The following is a 17,936-nucleotide window of genomic DNA, read 5'->3' on the forward strand; positions in this document are numbered from 1 at the left end:
AAAAAAAAAAAAAAAAAGGAAAGGGACTTTAAATAAAGATTTTTAAAAAAAGGGGGGGGACTTTAAATAAAGATGGAGAAAAAAAAGGATAGGGACTTTAAATAAAGATTTAAAAAAAAAGGGGGACTTTAAATAAAGATGGAGAAAAAAAAGGGGGGGGACTTTAAATAAAGATGGAGGAAAAAAAAAGATAGGGACTTTAAATAAAGATAAAAAAAAAAAGGGGGGGGGGACTTTAAATAAAGATGGAGAAAAAAACAGACATAAAAAATAAAGAAAATATATATATAATTTAACAATTTTAAAAATTTATTAAAAATAGGGGGGAGAGGAAATGATCAATGAACAGCTGGACAAAAATAATATTATAGGAAGGCATTAAGCTCAAAATCTACATTGAGTCCCTTAGGGACCAAAGTCCCTAACTTAAAAATCCACTTAGCTTCTGTCTGATCTAGAGCCTTATCAATGCTACCTCCTCTCCAGTGGGTATTCACTTTCTCAATAGGCATAAATGCAAGTCCTGTGGGGTCTCCCCCATGTATCTCTTTAAAGTGCTTGGAAAGATTATGAGTTGGAAGTCCCTTCTTAATATTTCTAATGTGTTCAGCAATACGTATTTTTAGGGGTCTTTTTGTACGTCCAATATATTGTTGTGGGCATGGACATGTTATTAAATAGATGACTCCTGATGTAGTACAGTCCATGTTGGTCTTGATATCATATTCCTCTTGAGTAGTGAGGGATTTAAATCCAGTGGTTGTGTCTTCTAATGATGGATTATTTCTACATGCTAGACACTTCTTGCATCTTGTGAAGCCACTGATGGTACCTTGATCCAAATCAGCACTTTCAGGTTTAGTGGTCGGTGCCAATATAAGTTGCAGGTTGGGTGCCCTAGTAAAAATAATCTGAGGTTGATTGTCGAGGAATTTAGATAGCGTTGGATCATTCTTAAGGATCCCCCAATGCTTCCTTAGTGTCTTCTGTATTGTATGAAATTGATGATTATATTTAGTGATAAAGGTGGGTGCTGAATTGGATACTTCTATGGATACTTCTGCTTTACATAGCAGGGTTAATCCAACCTCTAGTGGCTGTCTTCCTGACAGTCGTTAGAGGCGCTTCTCCGACGCTGGATGCGAAATTTGCATCCAGCGTGCAGAACGTCCATAGAAAAGCATTGAGAAATGCTTTCCTATGGACTGTTAGAATGCGCGCGCGGCTCTTGTCGCGCATTCGCTTTCTGCTCCACTGGGGAGCTGACATCGGCGGGTGAGGAGAGGTCACCAGCGCTGATGGAGCCCAGCGCTGGATTAAGGTAAGCTGATGAAGGGGCCCTGAGGGTCCCCAATGATGACATAGTGTCAGGAAAACGGGTTTGCTTTCCTGATACTATAGTAATCCTTTAAACAAATATTCGCCTCCTGTCATTAATAAAATTAAGATTATGGTTATAGTTTGTTATTACTATTATTGGTATTTATATAGCGCCAACAGCGCTTTACAATACTATGAAAGGGGGAATTTAACAATTAATGAGACGATTAGAGGAGTGGAGTATATAGACACAACAGAAAGGGCATCAAGGTGGTCAGCAAACAACAAGGTGGGAAAGTAGCAGAATGAAGGTAAAAGTAGACTGAGGCCCTTTATGAAAGAGCAAGAAGTATTCCATCACTGGTCACTAATAGTTTAAATAATTTTTGGAATACAATTTGAATTCAAATTTAGTAATAATTTTATATCGTAGCAGAAGGATATTGCGAGGAAAATGCACAAAAGAGGAATTTGGTATAGATACAGTGCACTGATTATAGGGACACTATAGTCACCCAGACCACTTCAACTCAATGAAGTGGTCTGGGTGCCAGGTTCCTCAGGTTTTAACCCTTCAGATGCAAACATAGCAGTTTCAGAGAAACTGCTATGTTTACATTTGGGGTTAAGCCAGCCTCTAGTGGCTGTCTTCCGAACAGCTACTAGAGGTGCATCTGCGACGCTGGAGGCATATTATGCCTCCATCACGCAGAGCATCCATAGGAAAGCATTGAGAGCTGACGTCAGCGGGGGAGGAGAGGTCACCAGCACCAATGAAGCCCGGCACTGGATTAAGAAAAGCTGCTGAAGGGGTTTTAACCCATTCAGCGCCACAGGAGGGGGACCCTGAGGGTGGGGGCACCCTCAGGGAACTCTAGTGTCAGGAAAACCGCTTTGTTTTCCTGACACTATAGTAATCCTTTAAGATAAGCACTGCTACTGCTTGTCTTTCTATGCATTGGAACACTTCAGAGAAGGTGTAAAGGATTTGTATGTATTTACCGGTGTGCCTTCGGTTATGCCTTCTCCCTGCAGTGTAGATTTGTGTAATAAGTTTGTTTCTTTTATGTATGTTGAGCAATGTATTCGTCTACCGAACAGAGATCACCCTGGGTTGCAATCAGAACTTAGAACGTTGAGGAAACCGCACATAATTGCTCCTAGGTGGCCGCCATTCAGCATAGGAACACGTGGCGAGAACAAAGGATGGCGGCCATCTTAAATCTCACGAACGCGGTCAGCGGGACTTACGCATGAATTGCCTGGAACTGTTTTCGGCATGGCAATTCCGCGAACACCCGGTCATCATGGAAGTCCTGGCTGACTACTTTCCACTTCACGAATCAAATCGGCATTCGGGAGGTGGAATCTACTGAACAAGGGGAGCATGTCTATATAACCAACTGCAACGTTCGTATGGTAGTTTTCGTGTAATTAGACGCGAACGGAGACCGGCTCTTGCTACTGATTTCATGGAACTGTAAAGCGGATACCACCACATGGCGAGCCGGTCAAACTTCCACACGATGCGACACGGAAACTACCGAACGGAATTTCGTGAGATTTGCATATGTGACTCCCAGTATCCTCAGCTACCCAGGGATGTAAATGTTATAATTGTATGTGTTATAGAAAGTACTTTTCTAAAAATGTTGAAAATTTTAATGTTTCTGGCCAGCAGATAATTGAGTTTAGTATGTTGCTGAAACTCAATTATCTAGCCTGGCCCAGAGGAGGAGTCTGTTACTGTTTAAATTGAATGCCTGTTGCTTCCAGTAAATCAGTCTTGTTCCAGCATTAAGCTTTGGCTCATGTGTGGATTATTTGGCGATACCAGCGATATTCATTCTTGTGGATTATTGGAAATATTCTTTTATGGGGAAAAAGGGAGACTGGACGGTGATATAAACTACTACTGTCACAACTGGTTGGCAGCGGCGGGATTTTCTTTTTTCCCTGCACCAAGATTCCAAGCAGACACTGGGGACAGTGAATGGAAGGCTGGTACACCCTGCTGAAACGGAACACATTAAAAGAACTTTTGGAAGTTCGTGGAAGGATTGCTAGCAACAAAACCAAGCGGGTCATTATTGCAGAGTTAATGGAGCTAGGCCGAGAGAACTTGGTTGCAGCAACACCAACCATTCACGAGATGGAGACACCGGCAATTCGGGAGAATGAATCGCCAGCCAACAAGGAGATTCGGGAGAGGTTAGCATAGTTTGACCCGAACCCATCGGCTGACATTGTGTTACAAATAATAAACATTGTATCAGAAGAGGCGAAACAGAACAGGGAAATAGATCTGCAACTGAAGCTGGCTGAATCCTAGCGGTAGCAGCAAGCTCCCCAACCAGCGAGCACATCACAGCAGACACAAGGAAAATTCCTTTCAGTGCCCTTAAATCTTTTAATGAGAAGGAATGCGAGATCGACAGTTATCTGGCGGATTTTTAGCGACAGTGCAACCTGCATAGAGTAGCTGCGGAAGAATGGGTTTCGATATTGGCTGGGAAGTTGTCAGGTAAAGCCTCCAATGCTTTCCGGGCCGTACCAGAACAGGAGATCCACAGGAGATCCACAGCTACGCAAGGGTTAAAGAGGCGCTCCTGACTCGTTATGCGGTAACTCCAGAGTCATACCGTCAGAAGTTTAGAGACTCACGCAAAACGGACAAGGATTCTTATGCAGAATGGGCCTGCCAGTTATACCTGTCTGCATCCAATTGGGTCAACAGTAGCCAAGCTACCACCACGGAGGACATCCTACAACTAATACTCCTGGAACAGTTCTACGACCATATCCAGGCAGCTATTAAAGACTGGGTGAGAGACCGCAAACCACTTTCTTTACCAGAGGCTGCCAAGTTGGCGGATGAGTATGCTGATAACGAACGACGTTGCTTCATTTGAAAACAACCTGGTCACATCAAGTACAATTGCCCAATGGACACCGCCGCCAGGTCCAATTGGACTCAGCCTGGGTACTATCAACCCCCAGCAGCCGCCCATTGTGTGGGTTATCCAGCATCATCTAACTGGGACGTCAAGGAGCTGAGTCAGGAAGAACCCTTGGGCACTCTATATGAAGCACTCCTGGTCCAATCCATCATAACGGACAATAGGAAACACCATTGTCAGCTGGTAATGGTTAACAGAAAGACAGCATGGGGCCTGAGAGACAGTGGTGCTACCATCACCCTTGTTCAACGGCATCTTATTAATAATTCTGAACGACCGGGGAAATCTATTGCTGTGAGAGTCGCAGGGGGGCAGTGTATCGGATTCCTACAGCGCAAGTGCATCTGGACTGGGGCGCTGGGGCTGGCAATGTTCAAGTGGGCGTAATGAAAGAGTTACCCTCCGAAGTCGTCTTGGGCAATGATCTTGGCCCGCTGACTTCCGCTTTTGCATCGACACCACAACACGAGGCTCACGCAGTAACCACTAGAGCACAAAGTCACGCTGCCGAGAGCCATCCACCTCCTACAGAGACCTAGGTAAGCATATCTGACATACCCCTGACTGTAGCGCCCCTTCCCTGGGATACTCCGGAGGACTTTGGGAGGGAAGTAGCCGGAGACCCTTCCCTCAGAAAGTATAGGGAAAAGGCTAGGAGAGAACGGGGAGGGTTAGAAAAGGAGCAGTTCATCTGGGAAAAGGGCCGGTTATACAGGCTCACCGAGACACGGGTCAATGCACCCGAGCCCCGGCAAAAACGACAGCTGGTAGTTCCACGGAAATACCGGCGGTAGTTATTGAGGATTGGGCATGATGTCCATTTAGCCGGACACATGGGAATACGAAGGACGTTACATAGGGTAACCCAGAACTTCTTTTGGCCTGGGGTATCCGATGACGTCCGAGCGTATTGCCAGACATGCGAGGCATGTCAAAGAATAAGTAAGAAGGGAGATCACCCGAAGGCTAAACTAGTTTCTATGCCAATCATAGAGGAACCTTTCACGAGGGTAGCCGTAGACCTCATAGGACCCCTGGCCCAGCCTAGCCGCTCCGGTAAGTGATATATCCTTACCGTGGTGGATTACACTACTTGTTACCCCGAAGCTGTGGCCCTTTCTAATATCCAGGCTGAGACAGTAGCTGATGCCCTGGTCAAGATATTCACTCGAGTGGGATTCCCCAAAGAGGTTTTATCCGACCAGGGTACGCAGTTCACCGCCGAGGTAACTCAGCAGATATGGAAAGTCTGCGGAGTTAAATCCCTGACTAGTTCCCCATACCACCCCCAGACCAATGGCCTGTGTGAATGCTTCAACGGGACACTGAAGCAAATGCTGAAGTCGTTCACGGGGGCCTATAAAGATTGGGAGCGATTCTTGCCACACCTCCTCTTTGCATACTGGGAGGTGCCGCAAGAATCAACCGGGTTCTCACCCTTTGAACTACTGTATGGAAGGCGGGTGAGGGGGCCACTAGATCGTATCAAGGACCACTGGGAAGGGCAGACCGAGATAGAGGGGACCCCAATTGTGCCATACGTGCTGGAGCTGCAGGACCGCATGGGAGAATTGGCACAGACGGTACAGGAAAATCTCCAGGCGGCTCAGCAGCATCAGAAAATGTGGTACGACTGACGGGCTAGGTACCGGAGCTTTCAGATCGGACAAAAAGTCATGGTGCTAAGACCGGTCCGAACTGACAAGCTCCAGGCTGCCTGGCAGGGCCCCTATAAGGTTATAGGGCAGGTGTGCGATACCACTTACACCAGAGCCAGCTGCGAGGATGAAGATGTGAAACGAACGTTTCACATCAACATGCTTAAAGCGTACGTACCACGAGAGGGCAGAGAATGTGAACGCCATCTGTGCTCCAGCTGGAGAGGACACAGAGGCTTTGCCTCTACCTGACCTACTGGACATTAACGGAGAGACAAGGCAGATAGAGAAAGTGCAGCTAGGAGAACAGCTGGAACCCCAAGAGCTGGAACTAGAAGCCAAGCAGGCCACGTTCTCACAGGAGCCCGGGTATACCCCACTAGCCTTCCATAAAGTAGAGACCCCAGGGCAGGTGCCCCTAAGGCAACCCCCCTACCGTATCCCCGAAGCTGTCCGAGAAGGGATGCGGAAGGAAATTGACTAAATGCTTTGGCTAGGGGTCATAGAGCATTCAGATAGTCCTTGGGCCTTCCCGGTAGTCTTAGTACCAAAAAAGGACGGGACAACCCACTTTTGTCTAGATTACCGGAGGCTCAATGACAAGATGGTCACAGACGCCTATCCGATGCCACAGATGGAAGTATGCAGGGAAGTATCTGACCACAATAGACCTATGTAAGGGATATTGGCAGATACCCAAGTCAGCCTTCATCAGCCTGTTTGGCTTATACCAATTTTGGGTTATGCCGTTCGGGATGAAGAACGCTCCGGCCACCTTCCAACGGATGGCAGATCACTTGTTGGAAGGTCTCCAGGACTACGCGTGTGTCTACCTGGATGATATCGCCATATATAGCGATACCTGGGAGGCACACCTAGAACACGTAGGGACAGTGTTAGATAGGATCAGGGGGGCTGGTTTAACCTTGAAACCGGACAAGTGTCACATTGGCATGGCGGAGGTGCAATATTTGGGCCACCAAGTTGGGTGTGGTAAGCAACGGCCAGAGCCGGCTAAGATCGAGGCTGTTGCTGATTGGCCCACTCCCCGTACCAAGACACAAGTCATGGCTTTCTTGGGAACAGCCGGCTATTACAGACGCTTTGTCCCGGACTATAGCGCCCTGGTGAAACCCCTGACAGACTTGACCAAAAAGAAGTTACCCCGACAAGTCCTGTGGACCCCGGAGTGTGAGGTGGCTTTCCAAGCGTTAAAGACTGCTCTTGTTAATGCTCCGGTGTTAACTACTCCAGATCCTAACAAAAGATTTATTGTCCACATAGACGCTTAAATGTTTGGACTGGGGGCAGTATTAAGCCAGATCGGAGAGGACGGAGGAGAGCACCCGGTGGCATACTTGAGTCGAAAGCTGTTGCCAAGGGAGGTCAGTTATGAGACTATTGAAAAAGAGTGCCTGGCGTTGGTATGGGGTCTCAAAAAACTCACCCCTATATCTATGGCTGTGCTTTCACCCTTATCACCGACCACAATCCGTTGGTCTGGCTCACCCGGGTCTCAGGGGACAATGCCCGTTTTTTGCGCTGGCGCCTTGCTTTACAACCTTATGATTTTACCATCCATTATCGCCCAGGCAAGCAAAACGGAAATGCAGATGGACTATCACGCCAAACTGACCTGATATCGGACTAAGACTTTGAATTGTCCGACAACCCTCCTGAACCAGGAAAGGTCCAACTGGGTCTGTCGATACAGGGAGAAAAAGGGGGGCCATTCTAAAGGATTTGTATGTATTTACCTGTGTGCCTTCGGTTATGCCTTCCCCCTGCAGTGTAGATTTGTGTAATAAGTTAGTTTCTTTTATGTATGTTGAGCAATGTATTCGTCTACCGAACAGAGACCACCCTGGGTAGCAATCAGAACTTAGAACGTTGAGGAAACCGCACTTAATTGCTCCTAGGTGGCCGACATTCGGCATATGAACACATGGCGAGAACAAAGGATGGCGGCCATCTTAAATCTCACGAACGCGGTCAGCGGGACTTACGCATGAATTGCCTGGAACTGTTTTTGGCATGGCAATTCTGCGAACACCCGGTCATCATGGAAGTCCCGGCTGACTACTTTCCACTTCACGAATCAAACCGGCATTCGGGAGGTGGAATCTACCGAACAAGGGGAGCATTTCTATATAACCAACTGCAACGTTCGTATGGTAGTCTTCGTGTAAATAGACGCGAACGGAGACCGGCTCTTGCTACTGATTTCATGGAACTGTAAAGCGGATACCACCACATGCCGAGCCGGTGAAACTTCCACACGATGCGACACGGAAACTACCGAACGGAATTACATGAGATTTGGATATGTGACTCCCAGTATCCTCAGCTACCTAGGGATGTAAATGTTATAATTGTATGTGTTATAGAAAGTACTTTTCTAAAAATTTTGAAAATTGTAATGTTTCTGGCCAGCAGATAATTGAGTTTAGTATGTTGCTGAAACTCAATTATCTAGCCTGGCCCAGAGGAGGAGTCTGTTACTGTTTAAATTGAATGCCTGTTGCTTCCAGTAAATCAGTCTTGTTCCAGCATTAAGCTTTGGCTCATGTGTGGATTATTTGGCGATACCAGCAATATTCATTCCTGTGGATTATTGGGAATATTATTTTATGGGGGAAAAGGGAGACTGGACAGTGATATAAACTACTACCGTCACAGAAGGGATGATAAGTAGAAGTGCAATAATGTATACCTAATGTACTTGCAAAGCACTTTATCCTTCACATTGATATTTTGTGATACGGTAAGCAAATTATATAGTAATAAAACTGCTTCCTGTTTCTGGTGCATTGTTTGGAATACAATATACATTGTGGCAGAATTAAGGGTTATTTTTGTCTGTTTACTTGCAGTTACTTCCAGCTAACAAAAGCAGAACTAATAAAGGAAGTGAACCTCATTTGTTTCTTTTGGTTTAAATCATGCACTCAAAGTAACAAACCCTTGTTCAGAGGGGGAAACTGTTAGCTATTTTCACACATATGTAAAGTGTGATGTGTTTTCTTTACACATGAAGCGATTGCAAGGTGTGTGTATGTGTATAGTGGATGCAGTGTGTCTGTTTGTGTAGTGGATGCAGTGTGTGTATATAACATTTTGGGGCTTCTGTGGGCAGTAAGCATTTTATTTTTTAAATTTTAAATACATATTTTTTACTCCCCTCTTCCTGCTTCTTACCCGTGGACAGGGAGGGGGGACATTACACTCCTTGGTAATCCAGTGGCACAGTACAGGATTTTGCATACTTTTATAATGACCTCCATTTCAGCCTCTACACCTCACTTCAGTCTCTACACCACCCACTTCAGCCTCTAACCCCTCACTGAAAGATACACACACTGACATTCAGATACACACGGTGACCCACAGGTACACACATTGGCACATACACACAGATACACAACCTGGCACACAGATACAAACAGTGACACATACGCACTGACACAGATAAACACACTGGCAAACACACACAAACCTTAACACAGATTCATAAACACACTAACAGATACACACACTGACTCTCAGATACACACAGTGTCATATAAACACACACTGGTGCATACACTCAGATACACACTGACACAGATACACACATATTGGTACATACCCACACTCAGTTACACACTGTGACACATACACTGACACACAGATAACAGTGACACACACACACTGCCACACAGATACACACACACTGTCAAATACACACACACTGTCAAATACACACATATTTTTTTTATATTTGCAGTCACCCTCCTATTAGCATACCTGTTGTCTGCAGGAGGGTGACTTGCTGGCTTAGGGTGGTGTGTGTGTGTGTGGGGGGGGAGCTGCTCACTCCTGGCTGTTGCCTCTCTCCCTCCAGATACACACACACTGCCAGATACACACACACTGCCAGATACACACACACGTAATTTTTTTATATTTGCAGTCACCCTCCTATTAGCATACCTGTTGTCTGCAGGAGGGTGACTTGCTGGCTTAGGGTGGTGTGTGTGTGTGGGGGGGAGCTGCTCACTCCTGGCTGCTGCCTCTCTCCCTCCAGCACAGCATCCCATACTACTAGGGCCCAGTCACCTGTCAAATTCAAGCTTCTTGGCCTGAGTGTGAGGCAGCAGTGTTGCAGTTAGCCTCTGTAGATAGTGAGGTAGTTCGGTCAGACCTACTGTCAGGGTGGCGGTCCGATGCCCGGGACCCAGACACTGTCCGGGCGGCGGTGCAGGACCGGGACCCAGTATGCCTGATGTTCAGAGTAGGAGTCACAGCGTGGAGGTGGATTAGCAGGGTCTTGTGTAGGGTAACCGCACGCCCCCTGGTGTTGAGCACCAGCGTTTGTGCAGCCACATACCAAGACCCTGATTCAGCTTAAGCGGATAACAGGAACTAGGAGCTTGGAAATTAAGCAGACCTCTCAGGAGCTGAATAGGGAGGCTCTGCAGCAAGATTGTATCCAGTACTAGAACAAGGCAAGACTAGAGATAGGCACCAAACATGAAAACAAGACAGAACTAGTAGAACCCAGAACCAGAGAAGGATAGTAAGCTAAACCCAGAACATATACACAAGACATGAGGAAAACATGAACATAACTTGGGCAAGACTGGACAGGACTGTACATGGACTGGGTATACAAACTAAAACAAGACAAGATAACATAGGCAAAACAAGAGGAGAAATAACCAAGTACTACATATGAAAATCATGGGGATTTAGTCACACTATATGATCATACATTGCATAAGCCTGCCAACAACGCCAATGTACCCCATATCTGGCAGGTCCTACACTGCCTAATGTATGCTTAAACAACCAAAGAAGACATATATAGCACTTACCTGCAAGAAAGGGCAGAGACTTGAAACACTGCTGCAGGTCCAGGCTGAAACAAAAGGAATGATGGAAAACAAACGGGTGTGGAAAATAAAACAAACATTTAAATGAATCCAAGAGACTGGGAAATCCAGGGACGGACTATAGGAATGAACCCAGAAATCCCAGCATAAAGAAAACCAGACATAGAAAAGAAAACCAAAAATACGAGAAGAACTCAACAAGAATTGTAACAAGAGTACTGGATACCAGAAGCCAAGGACAGACATCTGCACAGAACAGAGCAGGATGTGACATAACGCCCCTCTTAACGAGCGAACTCCGGACGCTCCAAACAGCTCCCAGGCAGAGACCAGGAATGGCGAGCGGATCCTGCAACGAAGTCCTCTTAACTTCCACGGAGGCAAGGATCCCCCACCGGAAAGGCCTCCTGCATAGGAACCACCGGCAACGAATGGAGATCACCGCCAGAAAAGGAGCAGGTAACAGGAAACAAGCATCACAAGGGAACACCCGAGGCGACCACCGTACTGCTCAGCAGATCGACCTCCTCCATGACAAAAATAAGGAAGCCATCTCCAGCAGACTGGTCCAAACACAGGATCTCTTGCATGCAGAATTATCAGACAGGACATAAGCAGAACAAGATATCACCTGCAGATACAGGTACTCTTGTATACTGTATAATCCAGGCAGGACAGGATACAGACAGGGCAGATCAGGAAAGCTGCAGGGTCCACTCCACGAACTCCAAGGGCCTATGACCATACTGTCAGGGTGGCAGTCCGGTGCCCGGGACCCAGACACTATCCGGGCGGTGGTGCAGGACCGGGACCCAGTATGCCTGATGTTCAGAGTAGGAGTCACAGCGTGGAGGTGGATTAGCAGGGTCTGGTGCAGGGTAACCGCACGCCCCCTGGTGTTGAGCACCAGCGTTTGTGCAGCCACATACCAAGACCCTGAATCAGCTTTAGCGGATACCAGGAACTATGAGCTTGGAAATTAAGCAGACCTCCCAGGAGCTGAATAGGAAGGCTCTGCAGCAAGATTGTATCCAGTACTAGAAACAAGGCTAGACTAGAGATAGGCACCAAACATGAAAACAAGACAGAACTAATAGAACCCAGAACCAGAGAAAGATAGTAAGCTAAACCCAGAACATATACACCAGACATGAGGAAAACATGAACATAACATGGGCATGACTGGACAGGACTGTACATGGACTGGGTATACAAACTAAAACAAGACAAGATAACATAGGCAAAACAAGAGGAGAAATAAATAAGTACTACATATGGAAATCATGGGGATTTAGTCACACTATATGATCATACATTGCATAAGCCTGCCAACAACGCCAATGTACCCCATATCTGGCAGGTCCTACACTGCCTAATGTATGCTAACACTTGTCCTACACTGCCTAATGTATGTAACACTGCTGCAGGTTTAGGCTGAAACAAAATTAATGATGGAAACCAAACGGGTGTGGCAAATAAAACAAACATTTAAATGAATCCAAGAGACTGGATAGTGGCCCTTGAATATTCCTGCGTACATAAGTTAAACAGTAGATTTTATTAGCAGGGATCAGTATTTCTAAACCTTCATTGCTCACTTCTTAAATAAAAATAAAAAAAAAACCTGCTACACAAATGTCACTTGCGAGAAAATTCTTAAAATGATGGTGCTTAGAGTGGAAAAAAAGCAGCACAAATGTATCCAAATAAAATGGCTGCATTATTATTCTAGAAATAAAAAAAAAAGCACATACCTAACTTGATTTTTTTAGCACAACGTTTTGTATTTTGCAGACTACTTTTTATATATATATATATTTTTATAAGTGCACAGATTGTACTTTACCAACCCCCCAGTATTACTTCTTAAATGCAAAACTATTTGCAAATGTTCAGAGAAATCTTACATGGGTTATTTAAATGTAAAAAAAAATAAAAAAATTTGTGTTACCAGAGTTGTAATAACACGCATCATGCATTAGTCCCATTTCATTATAGCAGTATTGGTGCGCTTAGTGGTTAACAGTGCTAAGAGGGTTCCCACTTTAAAGGATCACTATAGTGTCAGGAAAACAGACTTGTTTTCCTGACACTATAGCATCCTTAGGACCCCCCCCCACCCACGCTCAGGGTTAAAACCCCTTGGTTACTTACTTTAATCCAGCCCGGCGCTGGTGATCTCTCCTCCCCCGTCGACGCCAGCTCCCGAGTGGAGAGGAATGCGCATGTGGTGTGTGACAAACTGCCTTTTGTCACTGGGTTTTTATGTGACCAACTGCCCTTTGCCCCTGGCTTTTGGAGGAGCTTGATTGCCAGCTTCCTGCCTCAGGACTATGGCCCTGGGGTGTATGGCCCTTTAAAAACTATATGTGGGCATATTGGGACTTTTAAAAGACTGTTTCTGCCCCTTTGATTCCATGGGAGAATGTGCTTCTTCCCCTTCCCCTTTAATACCTATCCCATTGTTCTCCACCAGGTCGTTGTCCCAGGGACACTGCCAGACCAGTTTAAACTGGCTGCTTTGTCCCTCCTCTATCTCTCATCAGCCCTTGCAAAACTTTAACCCCATGGCAAATTTACTCTGTTTGTGCTATCTGAGAGCTGTTCACCTGTATTGGGTGCTAAGATCCGAGCTATCTGGGGATAGGTTAAATGTGGGGTTTCTGTGTGATAAATAATCTTCAGACAAAAATAAGGGATGATCTGCTAAACCAATTACAAATAAAACAACATAGTGTATAACTGTATATATAGGTTTAAATAGAAATTTCGTTCACAAATGGCCACTCACACTTTCACAGAAGTTTGCAAGTCTTGAGATTTTTTTCCTTTTCAGAATAGGAGTTCCAAATCTTCTATCTGGGTTGAAAACTCCATAGATGCATTTATATATGCTCAAGAAGAAAATCTAAAAAATGAGATGCACATTCAAAGTGAAGTACAAAAATAAGTATTTAATAACTTACATCAAGGTTTAAAATCATCAATGTAGTCCCTCTATGTCACCACCAGGGGTCCTACGCATTTCATCCAACAAAATAGGACTTCCTCAGGGACTTGTGTGGCTTTTGACAAATACAGATAAACAAAATAATGAACAATAATATTCCCCTCCCTCCCCAGTCCTTATATACACCCCTCTGTGTCCACATAATCGATTATATCTTGCAGGTGCTACTTTTTTCTTTTTTAGCGGCTTAAATTCCGTGATTTCCGCATATGACGTCATCACATTTGGCGTCCAATGACGTGTGCGTTCCAATATGCGTTCCATTGCCGAAACCTGGAAGTTGGCCGAGAATTGTTGTATTTCTGCTCTTTACTCGGTTCAGACATATGTTAACATTAGTGGAAACAAGGAGAGAAGGGGAGGGTGGGGAAAACTTTACTCTTACTAAAATTATTTCAGCATTTTAAAATTTAAAGGTCTTTCCTCATGCATATTATTTGTATTATATTGAAATGCATGAAGGGTGTGTGTATATATATAAAAAACAATGAATATAAAGAAAAAATAAAAATATATAAATATATGAAAATAAAAATAAGAATAAGAGTAAAAATAAAATTAAAATTAAAATATAAATAACTGAAATAAATAAATATATAATAAAAATAAAAATAAAAATAAATATAAATAAATGAAAATAAAAATAAAAATAAAAATACATATAAATATTAAAATAAAAATTAAAAATTAAAATTAATATAAAAATAAAAATAGAAAAATAAAAATAAAGATAAAATAAAAATAAAAATGAGAAAAAATGAAAGAGGAAATGAAAATAAATATAAATAATAAAGATAGATATGAAAATGAAAAATAAAAGTAGAAGTAAAAAATCACAAAATATATCTATACAAAAACTATAAAAAATATATATATATTAAAAATACATATATTTTCTTTCAAGAGCACATTCATATGGTGAACAGAAGGGTGCAATACCCAGATATATATTTTTCCTGTTGTTTTGTCTTCCATTTTTTAATGCAAGATAGACACTTTCTCTTTTTTATGTAGCTATAATGTTATAAGTCAACATTAACTCCAATTTTTTTATATATATATTTTTTTTTATCAATCTCAATAGTGGCCATTTATAAATCCATAAGGATACAATTTTACCTCTTTTAAATTTCATTTCCCCAACAATTTGGGTTCCTCAAATTCAAAAATATATATTGAATTAGATTTTTTTTATATAATTAAAGAAACATAATTGAAATCTATATATAAAAAAACTCATTGTGATTTTGACTAGCCAAGGAAAATATGCAATATTTACAGTGGAAATATAAAGAAGAAAATATATACAATATAAAGAGCATTTCAGTCCTCAAAAAAGCTCCACAAGTCTATGTCTAGATTCAATTCATGAGGCTGTAACGTTTTTAGTTTATTTATCCAAAAGGTCTCTCTCTGTGAGTCTCTTGGTAAGATTACCTCCTCTCCAATGTGGTTCTACATGCTCAATGCCCATGAAGAAAAAATCTGACCAGTTGAACCTACTGCAATTATTACAATGAATTGGAATAATGTGTTTAGTTGATTTTTTATGAATATTATTTTGATGTTCCAATATTCTCTCTTTTAATTTCCTGCAGGTTCGTCCCACGTACTGTTTCCCACAGGGGCATTGTAGCATGTAGACCACATTTTTGGTGTTACAATTTATGTTAGATTTCACTTTAAATTTTTCTTTAGTGATTGTGCTACTAAATTTTTTTTTCTGTAAATATCTTTGATTCTTACAAGCCTTACAAGAATTACATGGATTAAAGCTTTTTATATTTATTTCATTCTTTTTTCGCTGGACTTTTAACGCATAGCTTGGGGCCAATACATTCTTTAAGTTTTTTGTTTTTCTAAAAATGATTGGTGCCTTTTCTGGCAATGCTTTCCCTAATATTGGATCTTTGCGTAAAATGTCCCAATGTCTATTTAGAATCTTTTTTATTTCCCAATGATTAATATTGTATTGTGTGACAAAAGAATATTGATAATAATTTTTTTATTTTTTTTTAAATTCTTTATTTAGGTTGTGACATAGTACGTAGCATTTGTGTCTCATGTATATAAGGCTTACGCAGAAGCCAAACTTTGTTACACTGTGGTGGGTGTGCACACACATTGTTTTTTTGTACTGTGATAAATAATCTTCGCCTGCTTGTGCAGGGTTCTTATTTGTATCTAAAAAAGATGGAGAATTACGTCCATGTATTGACTACAGGGCATTAAATAAGATCACCATTAAAAATGCCTATCGCATTACCCTCATTTCCGAATTGTTTGAAAGACTCCAGGGTGCTAAAGTCTTTACTAAACTTGACCTCAGGAGTGCATAAAATTAGATAAGGATAAAGGAAAATCATGAGTGGAAAACGGTATTTAACACTAGAAGTGGGCACTATGAGTACCTTGTTATGCCCATCGGGTTATGTAATGCTCCGGCCGTGTTTTAGGACTTTATTAATGATGTACTCAGGGACTATATTTATTAATTTGTCCTGGTTTACCTGGATGACATCCTTATTTACTCCTCTGATCTTCAGACTCACCACAACTATGTTAAACAATTATTTCAAACTTTACTTAAAAATCAACTTTGTTGCAAACTGGGAAAATGCATCTTTGACCAGACTGAAGTACAGTTCTTGGGATATAATATTTCAGCCTCTGGGTTTCAGATGGTTCCTCATAAACTAGAGGCTGTTCTGCATTGGCCATTGCCCAATGGAGTAAAATCCATCCAAAGATTTATTGGGTTTGCTAATTATTACAGGAGATTTATCAAAGGGTGATAGCCCCATAACCAATATGACACGTAAGGGGGCTAGTTGTACGATATGGTCTAAGGAAGCTAGAGATGCTTTTGAACTTCTTAAACAAAGGTTTGCTTCTACAGACATATTGATACATCCTGACTCCAGCAAACCCGTCATACTGGAGGTTGATGCCTCTGAAACAGGGGTGGAGGCTGTCCTATCTCAAAGGCAGAGTCAGCATACTCCTTTGCATCCATATGAATAATTTTCTAGAAAGTTGTCTCCTGCTGAGCGTAATTATGATATTGGCAATAGAGAACTGTTGGCTATTATACTAGCGCTAAATGAGTGCTGACATCTTTTGGAGGGTTCCAAGGAACCCCCCTTTTTTAATATCTAATTTTTTATTGATTTTTACTAAACAGTGCACAGTGCATTCAAGTCAACATAGACATTGCTTCCAATACAGAAATTGACAAGGTTACATTTGATATTGTTTGTCACTTCTGGGGTCATTGTATACCGTTTTTATGGGTTCCATACAAGCAGTTTACCTATTACACATCATATAATACATATCTTGCTCGTAAAATGGTTCACAGAAATTAGCACTTATATCATAGATGTATAGAATAATGTGTCTGGGATACTATAGGAGTTCTACCTATGATGGCTGTATGTTCATTGCGAGAGTTCAGTACTTTGTGCTTGAAAATCAGGAATTGCTTGTGGTATCCACGACCCCAACCCTTTTTATCATCAATTTAGGATATAGGAGTAATAAGATGATTTGGTTGATCAACCCTGCATCTCTGCACTTGTGAGAGGTAATGATGAGAATATTGTGTGCTCTTTGTAACCTTGTAAAGCGGAAAAATCAAAAGAGGAGAATATAAAACAAAGAGTAAACATAAGACCTTAAGGCTTCTTCTTAAACTGAGTGTGATTAATTAGATATAGCTGTAGGTACAGGTACTGGGACGTATCTAGTGACTTAGGAGTTGCGTATTTTAGGTGCCAATGGATTTGAGTTGCATGCGATTAGCTTTCCAGCTTGCCCACCTTTTAGTATGGTGTTCTTTACCTTCCATTCAATAGGCCATTTGTTCTTACTCAGAAGTGGACTTCACTCTGTTCCATACCTCTAAGAAAGATGGGGCATGTATAGCCTTCCAATGGCTTGCTATGCTAGTTTTTGCTGCCAAAAGGCGGTGAATGGCAACATACCTTTGTTGTGTTGATAGAATTTCTGGGGATAAGTGAAGGAGATAACATTCTGGTTTAAATGGTACTTAATGTGGCAATAGCAGGGAGATAGCTCTCTCCATCTGTTGCCAAAATGTCGACAGCCTGGG

This window comes from Pelobates fuscus, chromosome 1 (assembly GCF_036172605.1).
Source record: "Pelobates fuscus isolate aPelFus1 chromosome 1, aPelFus1.pri, whole genome shotgun sequence".
NCBI classification, from domain to species: Eukaryota; Metazoa; Chordata; class Amphibia; order Anura; family Pelobatidae; genus Pelobates; species Pelobates fuscus.